General features: G+C 37.6%; 1 protein-coding gene across 5 annotated transcripts in view; it reads left to right on the top strand.

Moving 5' to 3' along the window:
• Positions 1–21,016, top strand: part of ARB2A (ARB2 cotranscriptional regulator A) — a 436,918-nt gene that overhangs the window by 48,370 nt on the left and 367,532 nt on the right. The gene's annotated exons all lie outside the window — the stretch shown is intronic.

Below are 21,016 nucleotides of genomic sequence, written 5' to 3'. Positions count from 1 at the left end.
CTGTGCCAGGAAGAATAAGTGTTCTTTTAAGTGCTTATCTAAAACAAAAAACAAATAACAAAAGAATTGCCTGTGTTAGCTATGTGAGGTGATGCATATGTTAATTATCCTGATCTTGGTAATTTTTCTACAATGTATAGCAAATCATCTTATTGTGCACTTTAAATATATACAATTATAGTTGTCAATTATTCTTGAACGTTAAAAAAAGTACTTATGTATATGAAGAAGATTGATATTTGGCTAATAAATTGGATATAACCTACTTAACCTTTGACTTGATAAAGGATTAGGCCTTGTGAAACATTAAATACCTCACATGCTACCACTGGTAGGAACCTTTGAAAATGTCATTTGTCATTCAAGTGAATGTTTTGTTAAAACTCAGAGTCGTACTCATTGGCGTCATATTAAGTATTTTCAATAAAATGCATATGGACACATTTGTTTAGTGCGATAACTAAACAGCCACTTTACTTCTATAAGGAAAAGCTGAAAGTTTTATTTCTTTTTTGGCTCTTTAATAAAGTAGTCAAAATTAATTATTTGGTTAAACAGTAGCAGAAAGAATATATGAAATTTAGTTTATCTTTTCTGGGAGACAATTTTCCTTGGATCTCTTCATTTCTGCACGTGTCTGCACATTGACAGCTTTTGTTCTGGACCATCTTTTTGAGGATGTCTGTATAGGAAACAGCCTTGGAAGAGAGAGATTGTGTCTTCCTCCAAGGCAGAGGGCAGATTTGTTTGTGTCAAGGTACTTTCACCTTCCTTTCCCTGCAAGTGGCAAAGGATGAGCAGGTTTGCTAGCAACCCCCTGGTAAGATTGGGCTTCATAAGTTTGAGGTTCCACAGCCATGATACAATGTCACTATGTGCTCAGCCTCTACCCTGGGCGTATCAACATTGCCTCTTTGGTATTTGAGGGGCAGGAGAAACAGATGAAAACATGAAGCTCATACTGCTTGCTGTAACCTGAGTAATAAAATCCTTTGTCTCTTACCCAGGAGTCTAGTGTCTTCTGGCTGCAACCATGAAACTGTAGCAGGCTAACTTTTAAACTTGCAACTCAGAGTAAAATCACAGACTCTTGAGAGTTCTTGACATTGTTCTCCAGCATTTGTAACTTAACTATATTTAATGCCCTGAATGATTTCTGCTGTCCATAAAAAAGAGTTTGCCTAATTCCACATGACTTAATTATGTGCTGCAAACTGATAGTATTTTTATTATAGAATATCCATACTATATGACCTTAGAGAAGGACTGGGATTGTTTGTTTGTTTGTTTATTTTTAATGGGGATTACATTTTACTCTTTTCCATAAGCCATGTACATTTGTTCACTTGGATAGGTGCTGTTCTCCAAACATACCTTGGCCTTTTTGACATCTGCATCTTTTTCAGTCTCAATCTATATCCTCCAACATCATCTTTATCAAAATCTCAGTAGTGTGTCTTATTAGATATTCCCATGTGTAAGTGATTCCTTTCTCCTGAGATCTCCTACCTAATTCTTTGGACATATGGAGGGTCACAAAAAATTTTTAACCCTCACAGTCAACTCAAGACTTATGTCAGTATGATTCTGAAAGTTCTCGTATAACTGTCTACAGTTCCTAGAAGACAAACATCATGTTTAAATTCTGGAAATATTTAGTACTTCATATTCCCAATAAGATCTCTAGTTCTATTAAGCGAGAACCTGTGAAAAGCCTCTCACCACAATGTCCTAGATGTAGAAGCACTGAAAAATCTCCTTTCTCCTCAGTGATGGATAGGACGGAATTCAGAAATTTGAGTTTATTGCCTGGGAGCCTGCCTTAATAAAAAGCTTTGGATATGCTTAAGATTTAAGTTTTAAGGAAATGAATTTTGACTTCAGCCTATAGTCTAAACCAAAAGCCCTTCTGTCTTCTTAAGTGTTTTCCTACTAAATATTGAGTTTTGTCTTGAGCTGAGAGGTACTATATATGTTTCACAACTGCTGTTTTAGTTTATGTGTATTTCTCTCTTAAGGAGATTATTATAGCAGTCATTCAGCAGAAATTGTTTTTAAGACTTGCTCCTGAAATGCTCTATCATTTTTATGTAAATTAAACTTATTGTGTAAGTAAAATAAACTGAGATGTCCTTTTCTTTTTCTTTTTAGAATGCAGTGCCATAAGTACACAAAAGAATACTCTTTACCTTCAGATAGTTACATTTTTGTAATCAAATGCTTTTGCTAATATGTATATATATTTTTTACTGTCTACATATAGCTTGATAAAAACATATAGCCTTTAATAAGTTTGGTTAATTTCTCTAAATTTAGAAAGATACTTTCAGATTTAGGAAGTGGGAGAGTGGTGTGAAAGGGTAATTTTCAAAATAGAAGTCTTTAATGTATGTACATTGGAGCAAAAGGCCAAGGAATAACATTTCTGGTAGACACAGAAAGACTAGAAAGGCTATCATGTTATGTAGTAAATAGAATGGTAAAAACTCAGCATGTAACTTGTCAGATTTTCTCAACTGTCTCTTTCGTGTCAATACTGAATTATTATTAAATGCAGAATTTGTAATCCAGCAGAAATTCTAATGAAAGATTTGATTTTCTTGCCTAATTTGGGTCTTTGCATTTCCTTTGATATTTGTTTACTTCTTTAAAAATTAATAAATTGTCAATGTGCTTATTAGTAAGAGGATAGCAGTGATTGGATAGTCTTACAAGCTTGGCTTTTTATTCATGGATAGGATCACACTTACAAAAAAAAAGAAAAAGTGAGGGCATAATTTTTTTTCCTAGACCTAAATTAGTAATATGTCTTGTAAAATAGTGGAAACTTACTGAAAAATATTGCATCTAAAAAAATAGAATTTATTGAAGAATGTAGGCCAGCAGTGTCTTTTGGGTTTTTTTCCAATGGCCATATTTAGGTACTTGAAATAGGAGCAACTTAAAGTAAAGAATAATAATATAAATTATTATTTTAATATTCAAATATTTGAATATAATGTGATTATCTGTGTATAACTATTACGTTCATATAAGGTGAAATTCTCACATCTTATATTGTGACAGAAACAAAGGTCTGGCTATCAGGAGATCTGGGTCCTAGTTCTGGCTCAGCACTATCTGTGTGACTGGGAAAATATAAGATGAGCCTAGGACATCGTCTTTTTCTGGAAAGCAAGCATTTAGTCTAATGGAAGTATGTGAAAAGGACAGAGAAACCAACTTGAAAGGATTTCCTTTGGCCAAAATTGGGACAATTTGAGGGTAAAACAGAGTTAGGATTCTCTTGATTATAAAACATTTAATATAAAGTCATGATTCCATAACATTTTTAAAAAATGTAGTTAATGTGCTATCATAAGATGAAAATTATCTGAAAATTGGTAATCAGAAGGAGAGAATTAAGTAGCTAGACTTTTTATTAGGAACTGTTGTTCATTTGCAGGTGAGGAAGGAATGTTCTACTTTACCAAAGAATACTGGCTACTAGCAGTAAAAAAATATGACGAAATTAGAAAATCACCATAATTCTAAAGATGTTCCCTCAAGATTCCCATTTCCTGCTTATTCAGTCAAACACTAATCTAGGAGCTACTGTGAGGGGACTTTGCAGATGTAATTAAGGTTACTAGCCAGCTGATCTTAAGATAGGGAGATTGTCCTGGATTATCTGGGTGGATTCAGTACAATCACAAGAGTAATTAAAAGCGGAAGAGAAAGGCAGAAGAGTCAGTCACAGAAATTCTGCAGAAGAGGCAGGAAGAGAGATTCCAAGCATGAGGTTTCAACACACCGTTGCTGGCTTTGAGATAGAGGACCCGCTGGCAGAAACCAGAGAGAGGCCTGTAGGAGCTGAGGGTATCCCTGAACTGACAGTCAGCAAGGAAAACGAGGATCTCAGCACTGCAGCCTTAGTGAACTGGATTTTGTCAACAACCTGAGTGAGCTCGGAACGGGACTTTCTCCAGAACCTCCTGATAAGAGCCCATCTGGCTGACACCTTGATTTTGGCCTTGTGAAACCTAGAGCAGAGAAACCAGTAGAATCAACCCAGATTTGTGATCTATAAATTGTGAGATGCTAAATTGTGTTTAAGCTATTAAGTTTGTGGTAATGTGTTAAATTAGTAATAGAAAACTACCACACAACCCCTTAATGAAATGATGGATTCAGATGAGGATCATGAATGGATACTAATTTCATTAGGTGAAAGGATGTGAGGGAATATTTGCACAGTGTATTTGTACAGAATATTTGCAAAGTATTTCCAAAGTATCACCTCACAGATTTCTTGCAATTGTAAGGGGTAAAAATATGTACCTTAAAATAGAGATCTAGCTGTCAGCACATTACCTAAGTGAACAAAGTTAGTATCACTATTTTTTTTTTTTTTTCGGTACACGGGCCTCTCACTGTTGTGGCCTCTCCCGTTGCGGAGCACAGGCTCCGGACGCGCAGGCCCAGCGGCCATGGCTCACGGGCCCAGCTGCTCCGCGGCATGTGGGATCTTCCCAGACCGGGGCACGAACCCATGTCCCCTGCATCGGCAGGCGGACTCTCAACCACTGAGCCACCAGGGAAGCCCAGTATCACTATTAATAGAAGAACTTGACATTACGCGTCTTCTGATATGATGCAGTTTGAAGTACACAGCATTAACCCTGAATATTCTTGCTATGTATATTGAATCTGACGCTAATCAGACCTTTAGATGTGTCTTCCATTTTCGTGAAATATGAGAATAGAGGGAAAAGTAAATGACACCACAAGGACACAGTCCAGAACATGGGACATGTAAAACACAATGCCATTAAAAATACTGAAAAGATTTATGTGTCAGAGGTAAAGAAACTGTTGTAGATGAAAATAAACAAGGAGACAGCAACCAGTTTCAGTGTATGAACATTGATGGGATTTTTGTTAAAAAAAAATAAAGCAAACAAAGAAACCTCTACACTCTTTAGGGGCAACTGAGGAAGAATTGTTCGTTTCTTTAGGTATGATAATATTATGTATTACAGTTATGTAGGAAAATGTCCTTATTCTTAGGTGATGCTTGTGAAATATTTAGGGAGAAGTTCATGGTGCCTGCAAGCTATTTTTAAATGCTTCTGAGAAAGAGGAAAAAAACACAGAAATAAACAGAAAGCATATAAGGCAAAATGCTGTTAACAATTGTTCAGTCAAGGTGGGAGATGTAAAAGTGTTTATTGTACTATTTTTCAACATCTCTGTGTGTTTGAAAAGTTTCACAAGTTGAGTATTGAGGAAGAAGAAGCTGGTGATAGGAAACTTGAAGGAGCTTTGTGTTTGTGAGTGTGGCTTGTTCCCTGTCAGGCTATACTTCAGTGTTCTTGGACTGTACCATTTTATTTGGGACCCTTCAAATACTAGAATTTGGAGTGCTTCTTTCTGGGATAACAACATCCATTCTAGCACTTGAGTTGTCTCCAAATAGTTTGTTCCATTTCTTTAGAAATACCTTACTTAGTATTTTGCCTGGGGCATAAATGCATTTGGCATCACAGAGGGAATGAACTAGGTGGGTGAGTATTATGACAGTTTCTGTGAGTCTCTCACACTCCTGTATGTCTTATTGGATATGCCAAGAATACAAGAGCCTGCCTGCTTTTTACCTGGGCCATTTTCTCAAGAGTTGTGTTTGCAACAGGCAGTATTGAAGCATGAGGTTAGGTCTTCCTCTGGGACAAAGAACAGGCTTGCTTACAGCTTGCTAGCAAATGGTGGGCTCCCCAAGCTCGGTGTTCCTCAGCTTCGACCTGAACTGCTCTGTGTGCAGCATCCATCTAGGGTCACATCATGTTGTGCCCCAGGGACTTGGGGTCCAGGGAACCAGTGCAAATATGCTATGCTGTGATTAATAGTCCTTTATCTGTGACCCAGAAGTTCTGTGTCTGTTGTTAGCACCCATGAAACAGTAACAGGCTAGCTGATGAGTTTGTAACTAGGGCAAAAGCAAATCTCCGACCTATCAGTGTAATCCCTCTGTTTTCAGTCTGACTTCTCACTTCCACTCTTCTCTGGATCTGCATTTTCCAAGCCTTGGAGCCCCTGAGGTTCTGCTGGGCCAGTAACCTACTTTCCTAGTTTAAATGGATGGCACTACCATTCATCCAGTTTTGTAAGGCAGAAACTACATAGTCCTTTCACTCTTCATGTTTAACTTCATGTGACCAGGTCTTGTTATTATACCTTTTTACGTCATATCTTTTTCCATCTCTATTGCTATTGGTTTAGCTTAGGTACTATATCATCTCTTAAACTAGATTGCTGCAGTTCAGCTTCGTGCTGAAATGCGTCCCCCTGTCAGAAATCATATGTTGAAGCTCTAACCTCTTATGTGATTGTATTTGGAGATAGGGCCCTTAGAAAGTAATTAAGGTTAAATGTGGTCATAAGGGTGGGGCCCTAATCTGATACGATTGGTACCTGTATAAGAAAAGATCTCTCTCTCTCTTCCCCCTTCCCTCTCTCTCTCTCTCTCTTCCCCACTTCATGTACACACTGAGGAAAGGCCGTGAGGACAGAGCAAGAAGGTAACTGTCTACCAGCCAGAAAGAGCCCTCTCACCAGGAACCTAATCAGCCAGCACCTAGATCTGGTACTTCCCAGCCTTTAGAACTGTGAGAAGTAAATTTCTGTTGTTTATGCCACCTAGTCTGTGGTACTTTGTTGTGGCAACCTGATCAGACTAAGACACTACCTTCAATGTGGTCCATCCATGCCCGCTCCCCTCCTTCCACCTCCATCTTTGAACCTGTTCTCAATGCTGCTACCAGAGATATCTTTTAAAGCTGCAACTGTGAGCATGTTTGCCTGTTTTTAGAACCTTTATGTGTTTCCCTACAAAATGAATTTCAAACTGCTTGCCTTGTTATAGAGGTTTACAGAAAGCTGGAGCAGGCAACTGAACCTCATGAGTTGGCCCTTGCATATTTTTCTGGCTTTATCGCTTGCCTCCTCTCTTGCCCCAGTTCCCACTCACCCTATGCTTGAGCTATATAAACCTACTTGTGGTTTTCTAATATGCCATGCTGTTTTATATCTCTGGGCCTCTACTCATGCAGGGAGCATTTGGTGCCAAGGATGCAGCTTTACCACCCTCCCTCCCATCTGCTTGCAGAATATTTATTCATCTTTCAAGCTTAGATCAACCTCTAAGAAAACTTTCTCTGATCCACATAGGATAGAATGGACCTCTCTCTTTTTTGTGTCTCCAATTTGCTTTTAAAATAATTCTGTTATAACACGTATGATATATTATTTCTCTTAGTGTGTAATGTATCTTTCTCCTTTTACTAGATGTGTTGGGGGCTTACCTAAGGCTAAATAGATAGTGTATTTGTCAGGGTTCTCCAGAGGAACAAAGCCAATGGGTTGTACATATAGAGAAAAATACATTTATTTTAAGCAGTTTGCTTATGTAATTATGGAGGCTGGGTGAGTCCAAAATCTGATGGGGAGGCCGGCAGGCTAGAGAACCAGGCAAGAGTTGATGTTGCAGTTTGATTTCAAAAACAGTCTGCAGGCAGAATTCCCTCTTGCTCTGGGGAGATCAACTTTTATTCTTTTAAGCCCTTCAACTGATTGGATGAGGCCTACCCTCATTAGGGAGGTCAATCTGCTTTACTTAAAGTACACTGATTTACATGTAAATCTCATTCAAAAACATCCTCACAGAAACAGCCAGAATAACATTTGACCATGTATCTGAGCACCATAGCCATCCAAGGTGCCCCATAAAATTAACCATCACAGATAGTGATCGTACCTAGATGTAATTTAGTCTGAATATGCCATAAGACCTCACATAGCCTTCCTCAGGCTCCGGGTGGAGTCATTCTCTGCAGGGATTCAAGCCCACAATGTGATGCCTACTGTTTTTTTCCCACTAGAACCCCACAATTTCTTTCTGTCCTGATTAATTGCTTTCCATGCACAGAAACAAGGGTGATATGTATTTGTACTATGGCATGATAGGCATTAGGCAGCTATGTTTTTTTCCATTATAGCCAGGAACTTTTCTAAGCTTTCAGTCATTAAGGTTTGCAGTTTCACAGTCACCAGCCTGCTAGGAGTTGTATATTGCATGATTTGATGGCCCAGCAGGGAACAATTCCTGGAAATTCCTCCCCAAATCTATCTTTTGTAGTAGATGTAACCTGATAAATAAGAATCAAAAGATACTGGTATACTACTAGAGTTCCATTCATTCATCAACAGTTGGTCCTTTTCAGCATCATAGTGAAGGACCAAAATGTCTCCAGTTTGATGCTACTCAGGTTAGACCTTGTCAGGTTCCAAAACAGAGGCAGTCTTGGCCAACATATAGCTTCACCCCATTGGGCATTTACTGTTGTAAGACACAATAGAAGAATTGTATTGTCATACCAGCATCCTCCCCAACCCCATCTTCCTCAGATCCCTTGCAAAAGCAGAGAATTCGATTTCGTGGGGACCCTCCTTTGGTCCCCTTCTTGTTGAGTGTGAGCATACACTTGTGAAGGTCTATAAGCTAGCCCTTCTTAACTTTATTTCTACCCATCTTTGATAACAGATGTTCAGTTGCCTGCTCCAGCTTTCTGTAAACCTCTATGCTAAGCATGATAAGCAACATGATATGTACATTTGAGGTGTTGTTTCTTCCCCCGTGGTTGGACACTGTGCCATAAAATGCAGTTTTTGACCTGAAAGCTTTCCAAATCGGTTCTGTGTTTTTTGCTCCAGTCCTTTTATTGTGTTTTGAGTGTTTACATCTACCTCCAAGTATGCAAAGCTCAGTCCAGAGTGTCTATACCTCTCATGCCCATTATAGTCTCCTGGGGCTATGGGCAGTGGTCCAGTATAGTTCACTTGCCAGCTGTGTGTGGAGCCTTCACTGTAGGAGATCTGCCTCATAGCTGTTTTCAGTCTGTCTTATCATTGGTGGATGGTACAGTCCTTGTTGGCATTTTGTACCTCAGAACGTACAAGAGGAATAAGCTGACTGTCAGCCGCTGTTGCATGGCTACAGCTCTGCTGTGTCCATATATTTTATTTTATTTTATTTTATTTTTTTTTTTGCGGTATGCGGGCCTCTCACTGTTGTGGCCTCCCCCGTCGCGGAGCACAGGCTCCGGACGCGCAGGCTCAGCGGCCATGGCTCACGGGCCCAGCCGCTCCGCGGCATATGGAATCCTCCCAGACCGGGGCACGAACCCGTATCCCCTGCATCGGCAGGCGGACTCTCAACCACTTGCGCCACCAGGGAGGCCCAGTGTCCATATATTTTATAAGCCAAAGTGGCAACGTTGAGTCGAGTGAGCATACTAAGTATCCGCCTGTTGGTTAGAGTCACCTTATGATTATTTTGATGGGAATCCACACGTCCTACTTTAAATAAAGAGTCCCTTAAATTCCCATGGGGTCATGCCCCTTACTCATGGGCATCTGCCATAGGCTCCAGTCTGCATTTCTGAATTACTTTCCTAGTTTACTTTTCCATAGCCCATCTGTCTGACCGTGTGACCAAGCCATTCACTGGCACCCATGAGTTACACAAACTGCAGGGCCCATGGGGTTGTCTAATTCTCCTGTCACTGAAAGGATAACAACGTGTAGTTCTGCCCACTGAGATGATTTATTCTAATCTTCTTTAATCAGAGTTTCTTCCATCAGTTGGTCACAGTGTGGAAGCTTTCCAAACAGGATGCTGTCTGTCATCTTGGAACTGACATTTCTAAACCAAGCAGCTTTTTGTTTGTCAACTAGGGGCTGCTAATAGGATACTCCCCGTGTGGCACTAGGATCCAGTAGTCATCCAGGTACCTCCAAAGTTGGTCCTAAGGGAAAAGAGGCTATCTGCTCATAAATATATATCTTCTTGTTTTCCTCTGATAGATGTTCCTATATCAACCATTTCCATTTCATTATGGAAATTTTCTTTGCACTGCCTACCTTATTAGAACATTTCTCTGACATTACACAAAACATTATGGGTAGCTCAGATCTCAAGATTGTTTCCTTCAGTTATGGAGGCAGTTTCAGTTAATGACCGGTAACAAGCCATTGTCTTTCAAACAGCATGTACTGTGTTGCTGTATCTGGACATTTTCTTGTCTAAAACCCAGCAGTCACTTCTGGGCAGCACTCACAGACTTTTGCCATAAGTTCCAGTCCGGATGAGTGAATTCAAGTTACAAAAACTTCCAAAATTATATATAAGTGTAGATCATAAGAACCCACATATAATGACTGGGCTACTATGGCCTTTTGTAATTCAGACATAGCCTGCTGTTGCTCAGGCCTTCATTTAAATATGGCCTTCTTTCAGATAGCTTTATGGGTAGGAGCTAGCAATATTCCCAGATATAGACTATGTACCCTCTGTAATCACAGCAACTCAACTAAGTGTTGTGCTTCTTGTTTGGTTTCTGAGGTAGGCAATGGCAGCTATTTATTGCTAGTTGCCTGTGGAATATCACCAGTGGCTCCTGCCTAAGTTATTTATCGAAACTTTAACATATGAGCAGACCCTTGGATATTTGTTGAATTTACCCACCAAATTATTAACCAAATAATGAGAGTAAACTGGTGAATTCAGATAATCCTGTGGCAAAACAACAAATATGGGATCCTTCCCACACGAAGGTAAATGGTGGTTGACTCTTTTCTGATAGATATCAAGAAAAAGGCATTTGCAAGATCAAAAAAAAAATCTTCCTTTAAATAATATTGAAAAACTACTGCCTTGTTTTTGACTTGTAGAATGAGAGGATAATAGAGAAATATATAATTTTTCCTGATGAACTTGGTTAGCTGGGTAGAAAAACAAATAAGATAAATAAAACGCTAACTCCAATGTAAAAAGCTAGAACATTTAATAACTAAGGCCAGATGGGGACTAGTTATGTGTCTAATAACAAGTGAGAGTAAGACAGTGTGTGAGGTGGTTAAAAATCATTGATTGGATGGTTTGTACTGAGCCAGAGCCCACAGGGTTACTGGGAATAAACACGCACGAGTGCACATAAGCACAGTTATTTAAATGAAGATGTGGACTCAACCAGTGGAAGACTTTTTTTCAGTCGACGTTTACACACTTAACGAGAGAACAGTTTTCAACTAAAGTGGACAATTAGTTCTTAGGCAGGATTTCCGAAAGAGACTCAGCCAGAGCTGTGATAGTGTTCTTGGTTAGCAGTTGTAGCCTGGCATGACAGGTAACTGTTACTTCTCAGCAAGCATTTGTCAAGAATCAAGTCATTGCCTCCTGTCAGGAATCCATATGTGCGTTGCATAGAGCAACAGACTGGAGACACGAGGCCCCAACCTGCTAAAGTGGGTGTCTACTCCTCCACGCTCAAAGATTTGAGATAGGGTGTTAAAGTTAAGTGTTTTATTAGAGTACAAGTAGGCTCAATTTGCATATGTTTTATGGTAAATTTTAAAGTAAAAGAACTCACTGTATATTACCCAAATGCATTATTTTTTGCTCTTTTAAATTAGGCTATAATTTTGCCTTTATTATTAAATGTTATCTCTGGACCAGTTTTATCTACAAAATGTCATCTATACGTAGTTCTTCAGGACCTAACCTCTCTTATAAGTAGGCAGTTACCTATATTAAATGTGACTGTAAGCCACTGTCTATCTTTTGTTCACTCTGACCCTTTACACCTTGTAAGTTGCTTCATCGGACTGTGATGGTAAAGGCTGTAAAGCCACCAAAGTGGGAATAAGGAGTACATATGCTTGTAAAAACTTTATGATTATTAATATGTTTTGATACTGTTTTATTGCTACGGTTACCCAAACAATCCTAATTGACATCATAGGTTTTAAAATAATATGTAATGTGTATGTTAGTAATTCTGTGGGAAATAACAAAAAATAAATTTGCCTAGCTTCTCTTTTCTCTTTTATTCTGTTTTCACATGTGCAGTTATGCTATGACCTTTTATTTTTTATCTCACTTTCTCTACTGCTTTTTTCTAGCCAGCATTTAAACATGCATAAGTCTCTCCGGTCTTAATGATTTTTAGTTCTTGTTTTGTTCGTTCACTTAACAATGTTTGACATTGTGACTTCTTTCTTTTCAAAATATTGTCTTAACTATGCCCTCATTTAATGATATTCTCTGGTTTTCTTCTTAACCTCTGTGAACACTTGTTCATCTCCTTTGCACCTTCTAGTACTTTTGTCAATCCGTTAATGTGAGGTGTGTCAGGACTCAGTTCTAGGTCTTCTGTTTCTCTCTATTCATTTTCCCTTGGTGAATGATTATGCTCCCATAGCCTCTGATGCCATCTTTGAGTTATTTGACCCTAAATCCTAATCTACATCCCTATCTCCCTGTGCTCTGGACTGGACAACTTCACTTGGCATTTCATTAGGCACCTCACACTCTGCTTGTGTAAAACTGAACTGATTGATCAGCTTTCCATTCCCCAGGAAACATTTTCCTATATATCAGTAATCTATGTAGTCATTCAGGCTAGCTACCTAGGAGTTAAGCTTGAGTTTTTCCTCTCCCTCAATTTGTACAGCTCACCACTCTTTCTAGTTTCCTACTCACTGGTTCCCTAATCCTCTCCATCCATGGTGAGTCCACGTTAGTCTCAGGGTTTTTTTCATTGTTTGTTTATTCATTCATTCATTTAGTCATTAATTTAAAACTTTTTTTTTTTTAACTGCCTACTCTGAGCCAAGCAGTGTTCTGGGTACTGAGGATATCACACAGTTAACAAAACAGATAAACATTGAATGGAGATCACGTTTTTTGTGGAGAAGGGGAAGACAGGTAATAAACAAAATAAATCATATTTAGCTATTGATAGTGTTTTTGAAAAACTAAAAGTTGTGGGTCAGGATGAGTTGAGTCTAAGCAGTGTGCCCAGGAGCACTTCAGCATTAAGAAATTGAGGATAGGGGTATCCCTGGTGGCGCAGTGGTTGAGAGTCCGCCTGGCGATGCAGGGGATGCGGGTTCGTGCCCCAGTCCGGGAGGATCCCACATGCCGCAGAGCGGCTGGGCCCGTGAGCCATGGCCGCTGAGCCTGTGCATCCGGAGCCTGTGCTCCACAACGGGAGAGGCCACAACAGTGCGAGGCCCGCGTACTGCAAAAAAAAAAAAAAAAAGAAAGAAAAAAGAAAAGAAATTGAGGAGAAGAGGAGTCACCAGCAGAGACCAAGAAGAGCAGGCCATTGAGGCAAGAGTAAAACAGTGAGACTGTGATGTCCTTAAAGCCATGTGAATAATATGTATCTAGGAGAAGGAATGATGATTTCTATAGATTCAGTCAAACAGATCAGTGAGGGTGCTCTGATTGGAGTTCTTCTGACTCATCTCCCTGGCTAAGTGTAATCCTTAACAGCACCATTCTGAAGCCAAAATGTTATTCCAAAGTTATAAACTTTATTATCTTTTATTTCTCAGTGACTTTAGGATAAAGGTCAAACTACTTCATATGGCCTACAAGGCTCAAGCTGATATGTGTAGCTTCATTTTCCTTTGTCGTACTCTATACTCAAGCCATTATGAGCTTCTTGGGTTACTTGAAGTTATTTTTCTTACAGCTTTAATGAGACCTCTATTTTTTGCATGAAACATTTCTTCCCTCCTGATCTAACTGCTACTCATTCTTCAGATAATAACTTAAGTATCACTTCTTTAGTGAGTCTTTCGCTAACCTAGAATTAGGTTAGATTCTCAGAGATCCTGATATTAATGTCATTACTCATATTATACTTTGTTTTTTTCCTTGAGTTTAATGTCTGTCTCTCTTAGATATGTCTTTCTGTCTAAACTGTAAGCTAAATGAAATCAGAGGCTCTGTTCATTTGGTTTACTACATTATTCCTGGTGCCCAGCACAGAGTCTGGCTCAGGACCAGCACTCAATAATATTTTTTGATTGACTATAGAATAAAATGACAATATGATATTTCTGTTCAGTATTGTTATGGGACTTAAATATTTTTCCTGTTTTGACTTCAGATATGTATATACTTAGGTGAAATGGGAAAACTTGGCATTAAAGTAGTAACAAATTCACTTTTAAAAAGTATGTATTTGGTAGAAAAATCTCACAGTCTTAGATAAACTGGAAAAGAGAAGATTGTAGAGAACTTGATCATAGTTATAGATCCCTTCAAGGTAACACTATAAATTAAGGGAGGGAATTATTTTATTCTCTGAAGATTGTAGGAAAGCAGCAGTTGCCTAAAGCTAAGGAAAACGTTTAAGCTGAAGATTCAGAAAAAAGTTCTCTGCTTGTGTACTGGGAGAACTGACGGACAATGGAACAGCCTTTAGAAGCACTCAAAGCAGTGAATTTTGAAGGTACCATATTCAAGATATAATTAGCTGTAGCCTTAGGGATGTACTGCTTTCTCTTGTGATATTCTGAAGAACTGATCATACTTCTTTTGCTTAATATTCAGAGCTTATCCTATGCTGTATGGCTTTTAAAGTTCCCTCTACAGATTTCAGATATGACTAAGGAGAGCAAGAGGAAGGTAAATGACTTACTTAAGAACATTTAATGCATTATTATTAGATCCCATATTCATAGCTCTTAACCACACTGCCTGCCAGTATCATACATTGGAAACTTTGATTCAACAGTATATTCATGGGAAATTTTTTTTGTATCTTTGGCCAAGTATTATGGTAACATAATATACAATTTTTATTATAGTGTAGCTAGATTTTGGTTTTTTTAAAAAAGTATTTAGACCAAACCATTTTTTAATAATGCTCTAAATTAGTATTTTAAACATGATAAATTTTTTCTAGGAAGTCAGTTGAGCATTTAGGAAGGTCATCACTTTTTTTTCTCACCAAAGTAGTTTTTAGTAAGTTAGTTCTGTAGTTTGATAAAGGGTAGGATAGGGATTGTAATATTTACCATCTAATTTAAGATACTGATTTTTAAAGAGCTCTCCAAGAAAACCAGCTGATTTTTTTTCATTTTAAAGTTATATAGATAATATACTACATTTTCTTAATCAGAAATAACTGATGTATTAGTACAAATCCCTGCATTCTGCACTCTGTTATGTTAGGCTGTTTGCCATACAGTGAACATTGCTTATTGTTGTCTGAGACGTTGTGTGTGCCATCTCTTTCACCTGGTCTGTCCCTCTTCCTTTCACACAAACTGGGCTCTTTGTCTTCTTCAGAAACCCTGTCAGACCCATATTTTTAAGTTTCACGTGATCACCGTTATTGGGAAGGGTGGCGGGGTTCCTTGACACAACCTTCTTTTTGTGTTCTACACTCGTCTAGGTAGTTGCCATTATATACGAGACTTTCTTTCTTTGATGAACGTATTATTTCCTAAAACATTTAATAAAAGCCTTTAGTTCTTAGGTATTAAATTACTTGATACAACTTGATTATATAGTAGAAGCTCTATTAAGAAATGTCTAACTGGTTTCTTACTAATTTACTGAAAGTCTGATTCACACTGAACATTATGGCTAGCCTAGGGCATTCTCTAGTGGTCTGTTTCCCTCCAGCTGAGTTTATTCCTGAACTTGTTTTTTCCAGTTCTGATTTTCATTATAATTGTGTAAACCAATGAAAACTGAAAGGAAAGAAAAATATTTGGTTTGGGTGTTTTTTTTTTTACCTTTAATTTTATTTTTTTTAATTGAAGTAGAGTTTATTTACAATTTTATATTAGTTTCAGGTGTACAACATAGTGATTCAATGCTTTTATAGATTGTACTCAATTACACTCCATTTGAAGTTATTACAAATAATGTGTGTATTTCTCCGTGCTGTACAACATATTCTTTTTTTTTTTTAATAGATCTTTACTGGAGTATAATCGCTTTACAATGCTGTGTTAGTTACTGTTGTTTGTACACCAAAGTGAATCAGCCATATGCATACATAGGTCCCCATAGCCCCTCCCTCTTGATCTTCCCTCCCACCCTCCCTATCCCACCCCTCTAGGTCATCACAAAGCACCGAGCTGATCCCCCTGTGCTATGCTGCTGCTTCCCACTAGCTAACTATTTTACATTCGGTAGTGTATATATGGCGATGCTACTCTCACTTTGCCCCAGCTTTCCCCTCCCACCCCATGTCCTCAAATCCATTCTCTATGTCTACATCTTTATTCCTGCCCTGCAACTAGGTTCATCAGTAGCATTTTTTTTTTAGATTCCATATATATGCATTAGCATATGGTATTTGTTTTTCTCTTTCTGACTTACTTCACTCTGTATGACAGACTCTAGGTCCATCCACCTCATTACAAATAACTCAGTTTCGTTTCTTTTTATGGCTGAGTAATATTCCGTTGAATATATGTGTCACATCTTCTATATCCATTCATCTGTTGATGGGCATTTAGGTTGCTTCCATGACCTGGCTATTATAAATAGTGCTGCAATGAACATTGGGATGCGTGTGTCTTTTTGAATTATGGTTTCCTCTGGCTATATGCCCAGTAGTGGGATTGCTGGGTCATATGGTAGTTCTATTTTTAGTGTTTTAAGGAAACTCTGTACTGTTTTCCATAGTGGTTGTATCAATTTACATTCCCACCAACAGTGCAGGAGGGTTCCCTTTTCACCACACCTTCTCCAGCTATTGTTTGTAGATTTTTTAATAATGGCCATTCTGACTGGCATGGGGTGATACCTCGTTGTATTTTTGATTTGCATTTCTCTCATAATTAGTGATGTTGAGCATCTTTTCATGTGCCTCTTGGCCATCTGTATGTCTTCCTTGGTGAAATGTCTATTTAGGTCTTCAGCCCATTTTTTAATTGGATTGTTTGTTTTTTTGATATTGAGCTCCATGAGCTGTTTGTATATTTTTGAGATTAATCCTTTGTTGTTTCATTTGCAAATATTTTCTCCCATTCTTAAGGTTGTCTTTTTGTCTTGTTTATGGTTTCCTTTGCTGTGCAAATGCTTTTAAGTTTAAGTCCCTCTTTGTTATTTTTATGAAGAAAAAATTGAGTATTTGGAAATATTGGATAAAGGCAAGTACTAAAAGAAATTTCTGTCAAATTAGATATGAATGCAATAACTGTAAGAGATTATGTGTGTGTGTATGTGTAAGGAGTTATAAAATCTAAATAAATTTTCACTCATTGCCTTGCAAGTATTTCTTACATGTTTTAAATGTTCTCAATGCCTTTAAAGAAAGTAAAGGAGAAATCATAGATGATGCCTAGTGGGTATGACATCTGTAAGAAAGAGAAACGTTACAGAATTCGAGGCAGTATGATAATACTCAAAGAAAAGTCCTTGGTTTTGTGACAGAAGACTGGTAAATGAATGAATGTTTATATTCCGAAAAGTGTATAGGACTTCCACGCCTAGCCAAAATATGGAGTAATGGGGAATGAATTTTTCCTCTGCCTTAACTTAATAAAAATTCAGAGAAAATACATGAAATGATAACTTTCAGACATTGCACAACAGCTTACTGCCTGTGGAGAGGCTCCAGGCTACAGCACAGGGAGGAGAAACCCAAACATAGCCTGGAGGTGTCACTGAGTTGATAAATCGGAGTTTAGGGAGGCCATACTGGGTAGGATTTGCTCAAATTTTTTTTTTTTTTTTTTTTTTTTGGCTGTACGCGGGCCTCTCACTGCTGTGGCCTCTCCCGTTGCGGAGCACAGGCTCCGGACACACAGGCTCCGCGGCCATGGCTCGCGGGCCCAGCCGCTCCGCGGCATGTGGGATCTTCCGGGATCGGGGCACAAACCCGTGTCCCCTGCATCGGCAGGCGGACTCTCAACCACTGCGCCACCATGGAAGCCCGGATTTGCTCAAATTTATGGGGCAGTATGTTGAAGGAGAGAGCTGCACAGAAGCAAAAAGAAAAAATGCTCTAGAGATGTATAGTGGGTTTACCTTAAGTTTTTGGCTGAGTACTGATCAGCGCACACATGCGAGTAATCTACTATCTACTAAAATGCGTGCTTTAAAGCAATCTAAAAACAGGGTGGAAAAAGTCACTTGAAAAGAACACGAAGAGCAATCTCTGAAGTTTTCCTTGGGCTGGGCATACTTTATGTTTCACAAGAGTAAAATGATCTCCTTAATATGGGACATTGGCTATTTCTCAAAAGAGTATTATCTTAGTACTGGGTGGGGTCAGATTAACTCTAAACTAAAGGCTATTCAGGAATCACTCCAGTAAAGCTTAAAAACATCCTCACAAGTGCCAAACTGTATAAAAGTAACTTAACTGCATCCCACAATCCCAGAATAAAGCCTCAGAACATTTTAAGACATGTAGTAAATTCCAGCAACCAACATAAAATTCAGTGTCTGGCATCCAGTTATAATTACCAGGCATGCACAAACGTAGGAAGATATGACCTGTAACCAGGATAAAAATGAATCAATAGTAACAAATTCAAAATGATACATAGGGTAGACTTAGATGAGAACATTAAATTAACTGTTATAAATATACTCCATAGTTCAAGAAGATAGAGAAATGAATGAACATGGTAAGGAGGAAATAGAAAAGATAGTGAAGATCCAAATTGAACTTTTAGAGATGGAAAAAACAATATCTGTTTTTAAAAATACACTGGATGGGATTTATAACAGATTTGACTCTACAGAAATAAAGATAAGTGCACTTAAAGCATAACAATGGAAACTATCAGAAATGAAACACACAAAAAAGAAAAGATTGAAGAAAAGAATGAACAGAGCTCTGGGACAATATCAAGAGACCTCAGATATTTGGAGTCCCAGAAGGAGAGGAGATGGGTGGCAGAAAAAATATTTGAAGAAATAATGATTGAAGCATTTCCAAATTTGTGAAAAATATAAAACTATAGATTTTAAGGAACAAAAATGAACCCCAGAGGAAACATGAAGACTATCACACAGAGGCATAGCATAATAAAATTTCTAAGAAATAGTGATAAAGAGAAATTCGTAAAAACTGGTAGACGAAAAAAGATGCCTTATATTTAGAGGATTAAATATAACAATGACAGCAGACTTCTCATCAGAAATAATGAAAGCTAGAAGAATGTGGAGTGACAACTTTAAATTCCTAAAGAAAGAACTCAACCGTGAGTTCTATAACCAGAAAAAACATTGTTTGAAACCAACAACAACAACAAAAAATTCAAGCATATAAAAGCTGAAATAATTCATCGGCATCAGACCATTACTACATGAAATGTTAATGGAGGTCCTTCTGGCAGAAGAAAAAAAATGATACCAGGTGGAAATTTGGAGCTGCACAAAAGAATGATGATCATGGAAAATGTTAAATATGTGGGTAAATATACTTTTTTAATATTTAAAAAATATATCTTTGAAAGATAATTGATACCATTAAAACGGGCAAAAGGTCTGAATGAACATTTCTGAATAAAAGATATTCAAGTGGCCAATAAGCACATGAAAAGATGCTCGACATCATTAATCATTAGGGAAATGCAAATCAAAACCATGTGATCTCACTCCACACCCACTAACATGGTTATAATAAATAGAAAGATAACAAGTGTTGGTGGGGATGTTGGAGAAATCAGATCTCTCATATGTTGTTGGTGGGATTGTAAAATGGTGAGCCAGTTTGATAAACAGTCTGGCAGTTCTTCTGTATGTTAAACCATATGACCATAATGTTACTGTATGACCCAGAAATTCTAATCCTAAGTGTATAACTAAGAGAATTGAAAACATATGTCCCCACAAGAATGTGTATGCAAATATTCATAGCAGCCTTATTCATAATAGCTAAAAGGTGGAAATAACCCAGATGTCCATCAACTGATGAATCGGTAAGCAAAGGGTGGTATATTCATACAATGAAATATTATTTGGCAGTAAAAAGTAATAAAGTATTGATACCTGCTGGAATATGGATGAACCTTGATAACATTGTACAAGTGAAAGTAGCCAGTCACAAGAAAACACATATTGAATGATTCCAATGTACGAAATTTCCAGAATAGGTAAATATATGGAAACATAAAGTAGATTAGTCACTGACAGGCATTTGGTGCAGGGGAGATTGAGGAGTGACTACTAATGGGTAGGTATTTCTTGGGGGTGATGATAGAAATGTTCTAAATTTAGATAGTGGCAATTCAATTCTGTGAATATACTAAGAACCACTGGATGTACAATTCAAAAGGGTGAGTTTTATGGTGTGGAATTGTATCTCAATAAAACTGATGACAAAAGATAATTCACTTTTTAAATGGAAATAATTATAATGCATTGTAGAGTTTAAAGCATATGTACAAATAAAATGTATGACAATAGCACAAATGTTGGGAAGGGAGAAATGGATATTTTAAGTTTTTTCTACTATATGTGAAGTGGTATAATATGAAAATAGACTCTGATACTTTAAAAATATATTAGTAGTTTCTGGACCAACCTTGTAAAAAAGAACATACAGAGGTTTAGCTAAAAATGTAATAAAGAGATATAAAATGATATGACTAAAAAAATCAGCATAAAAGTAGCCTGGAAAAGAGCAAAGAGGGAATGAGGAAGACATGAGAGAAATAGCAAGTCAGATTTAAATTCAACAATATCAACAATTATTTTAAATGTAAATGATCTAAAAGGCCCAATGAAAGAGCAGATATTGTCATATTGGATAAAAAAGCAAGGCTTAGTCATATGCTGTCTGTAATAACCCACTTTAAATAAAGACACAAGGTATAAAAATAAAAGCATTGAAAAATGGTACATCATGTTAGCAATAATCACATGGAAGCTGGAACTATATTGATACCAGAGAAATTAGTTTCCAGAGCAAGGAATATTACTAGGGCTAAAGAGGGTCATGTAACCATGATAAATGGATTAATTCATCAAGGAGATATAATAATTCTAAAAGTTTATTCACCTAATAACAGACCTTCAGAATACACAGAGCAAAAACTGAAGACCTGAAAGTAGATACATCCAGTTATAGTTGGAGATTTTAGCACCCTTCTTAATAATTCATCAAACAAGTAGATGAAAAATCAATGAGGATATAGAAAATTTGAA

Source organism: Mesoplodon densirostris, chromosome 3 (genome assembly GCF_025265405.1).
Source record: "Mesoplodon densirostris isolate mMesDen1 chromosome 3, mMesDen1 primary haplotype, whole genome shotgun sequence".
NCBI classification, from domain to species: domain Eukaryota; kingdom Metazoa; phylum Chordata; class Mammalia; order Artiodactyla; family Ziphiidae; genus Mesoplodon; species Mesoplodon densirostris.
Note: the sequence above shows the minus strand (reverse complement) of the source record. Positions and strands in the feature narration are given on the sequence as shown.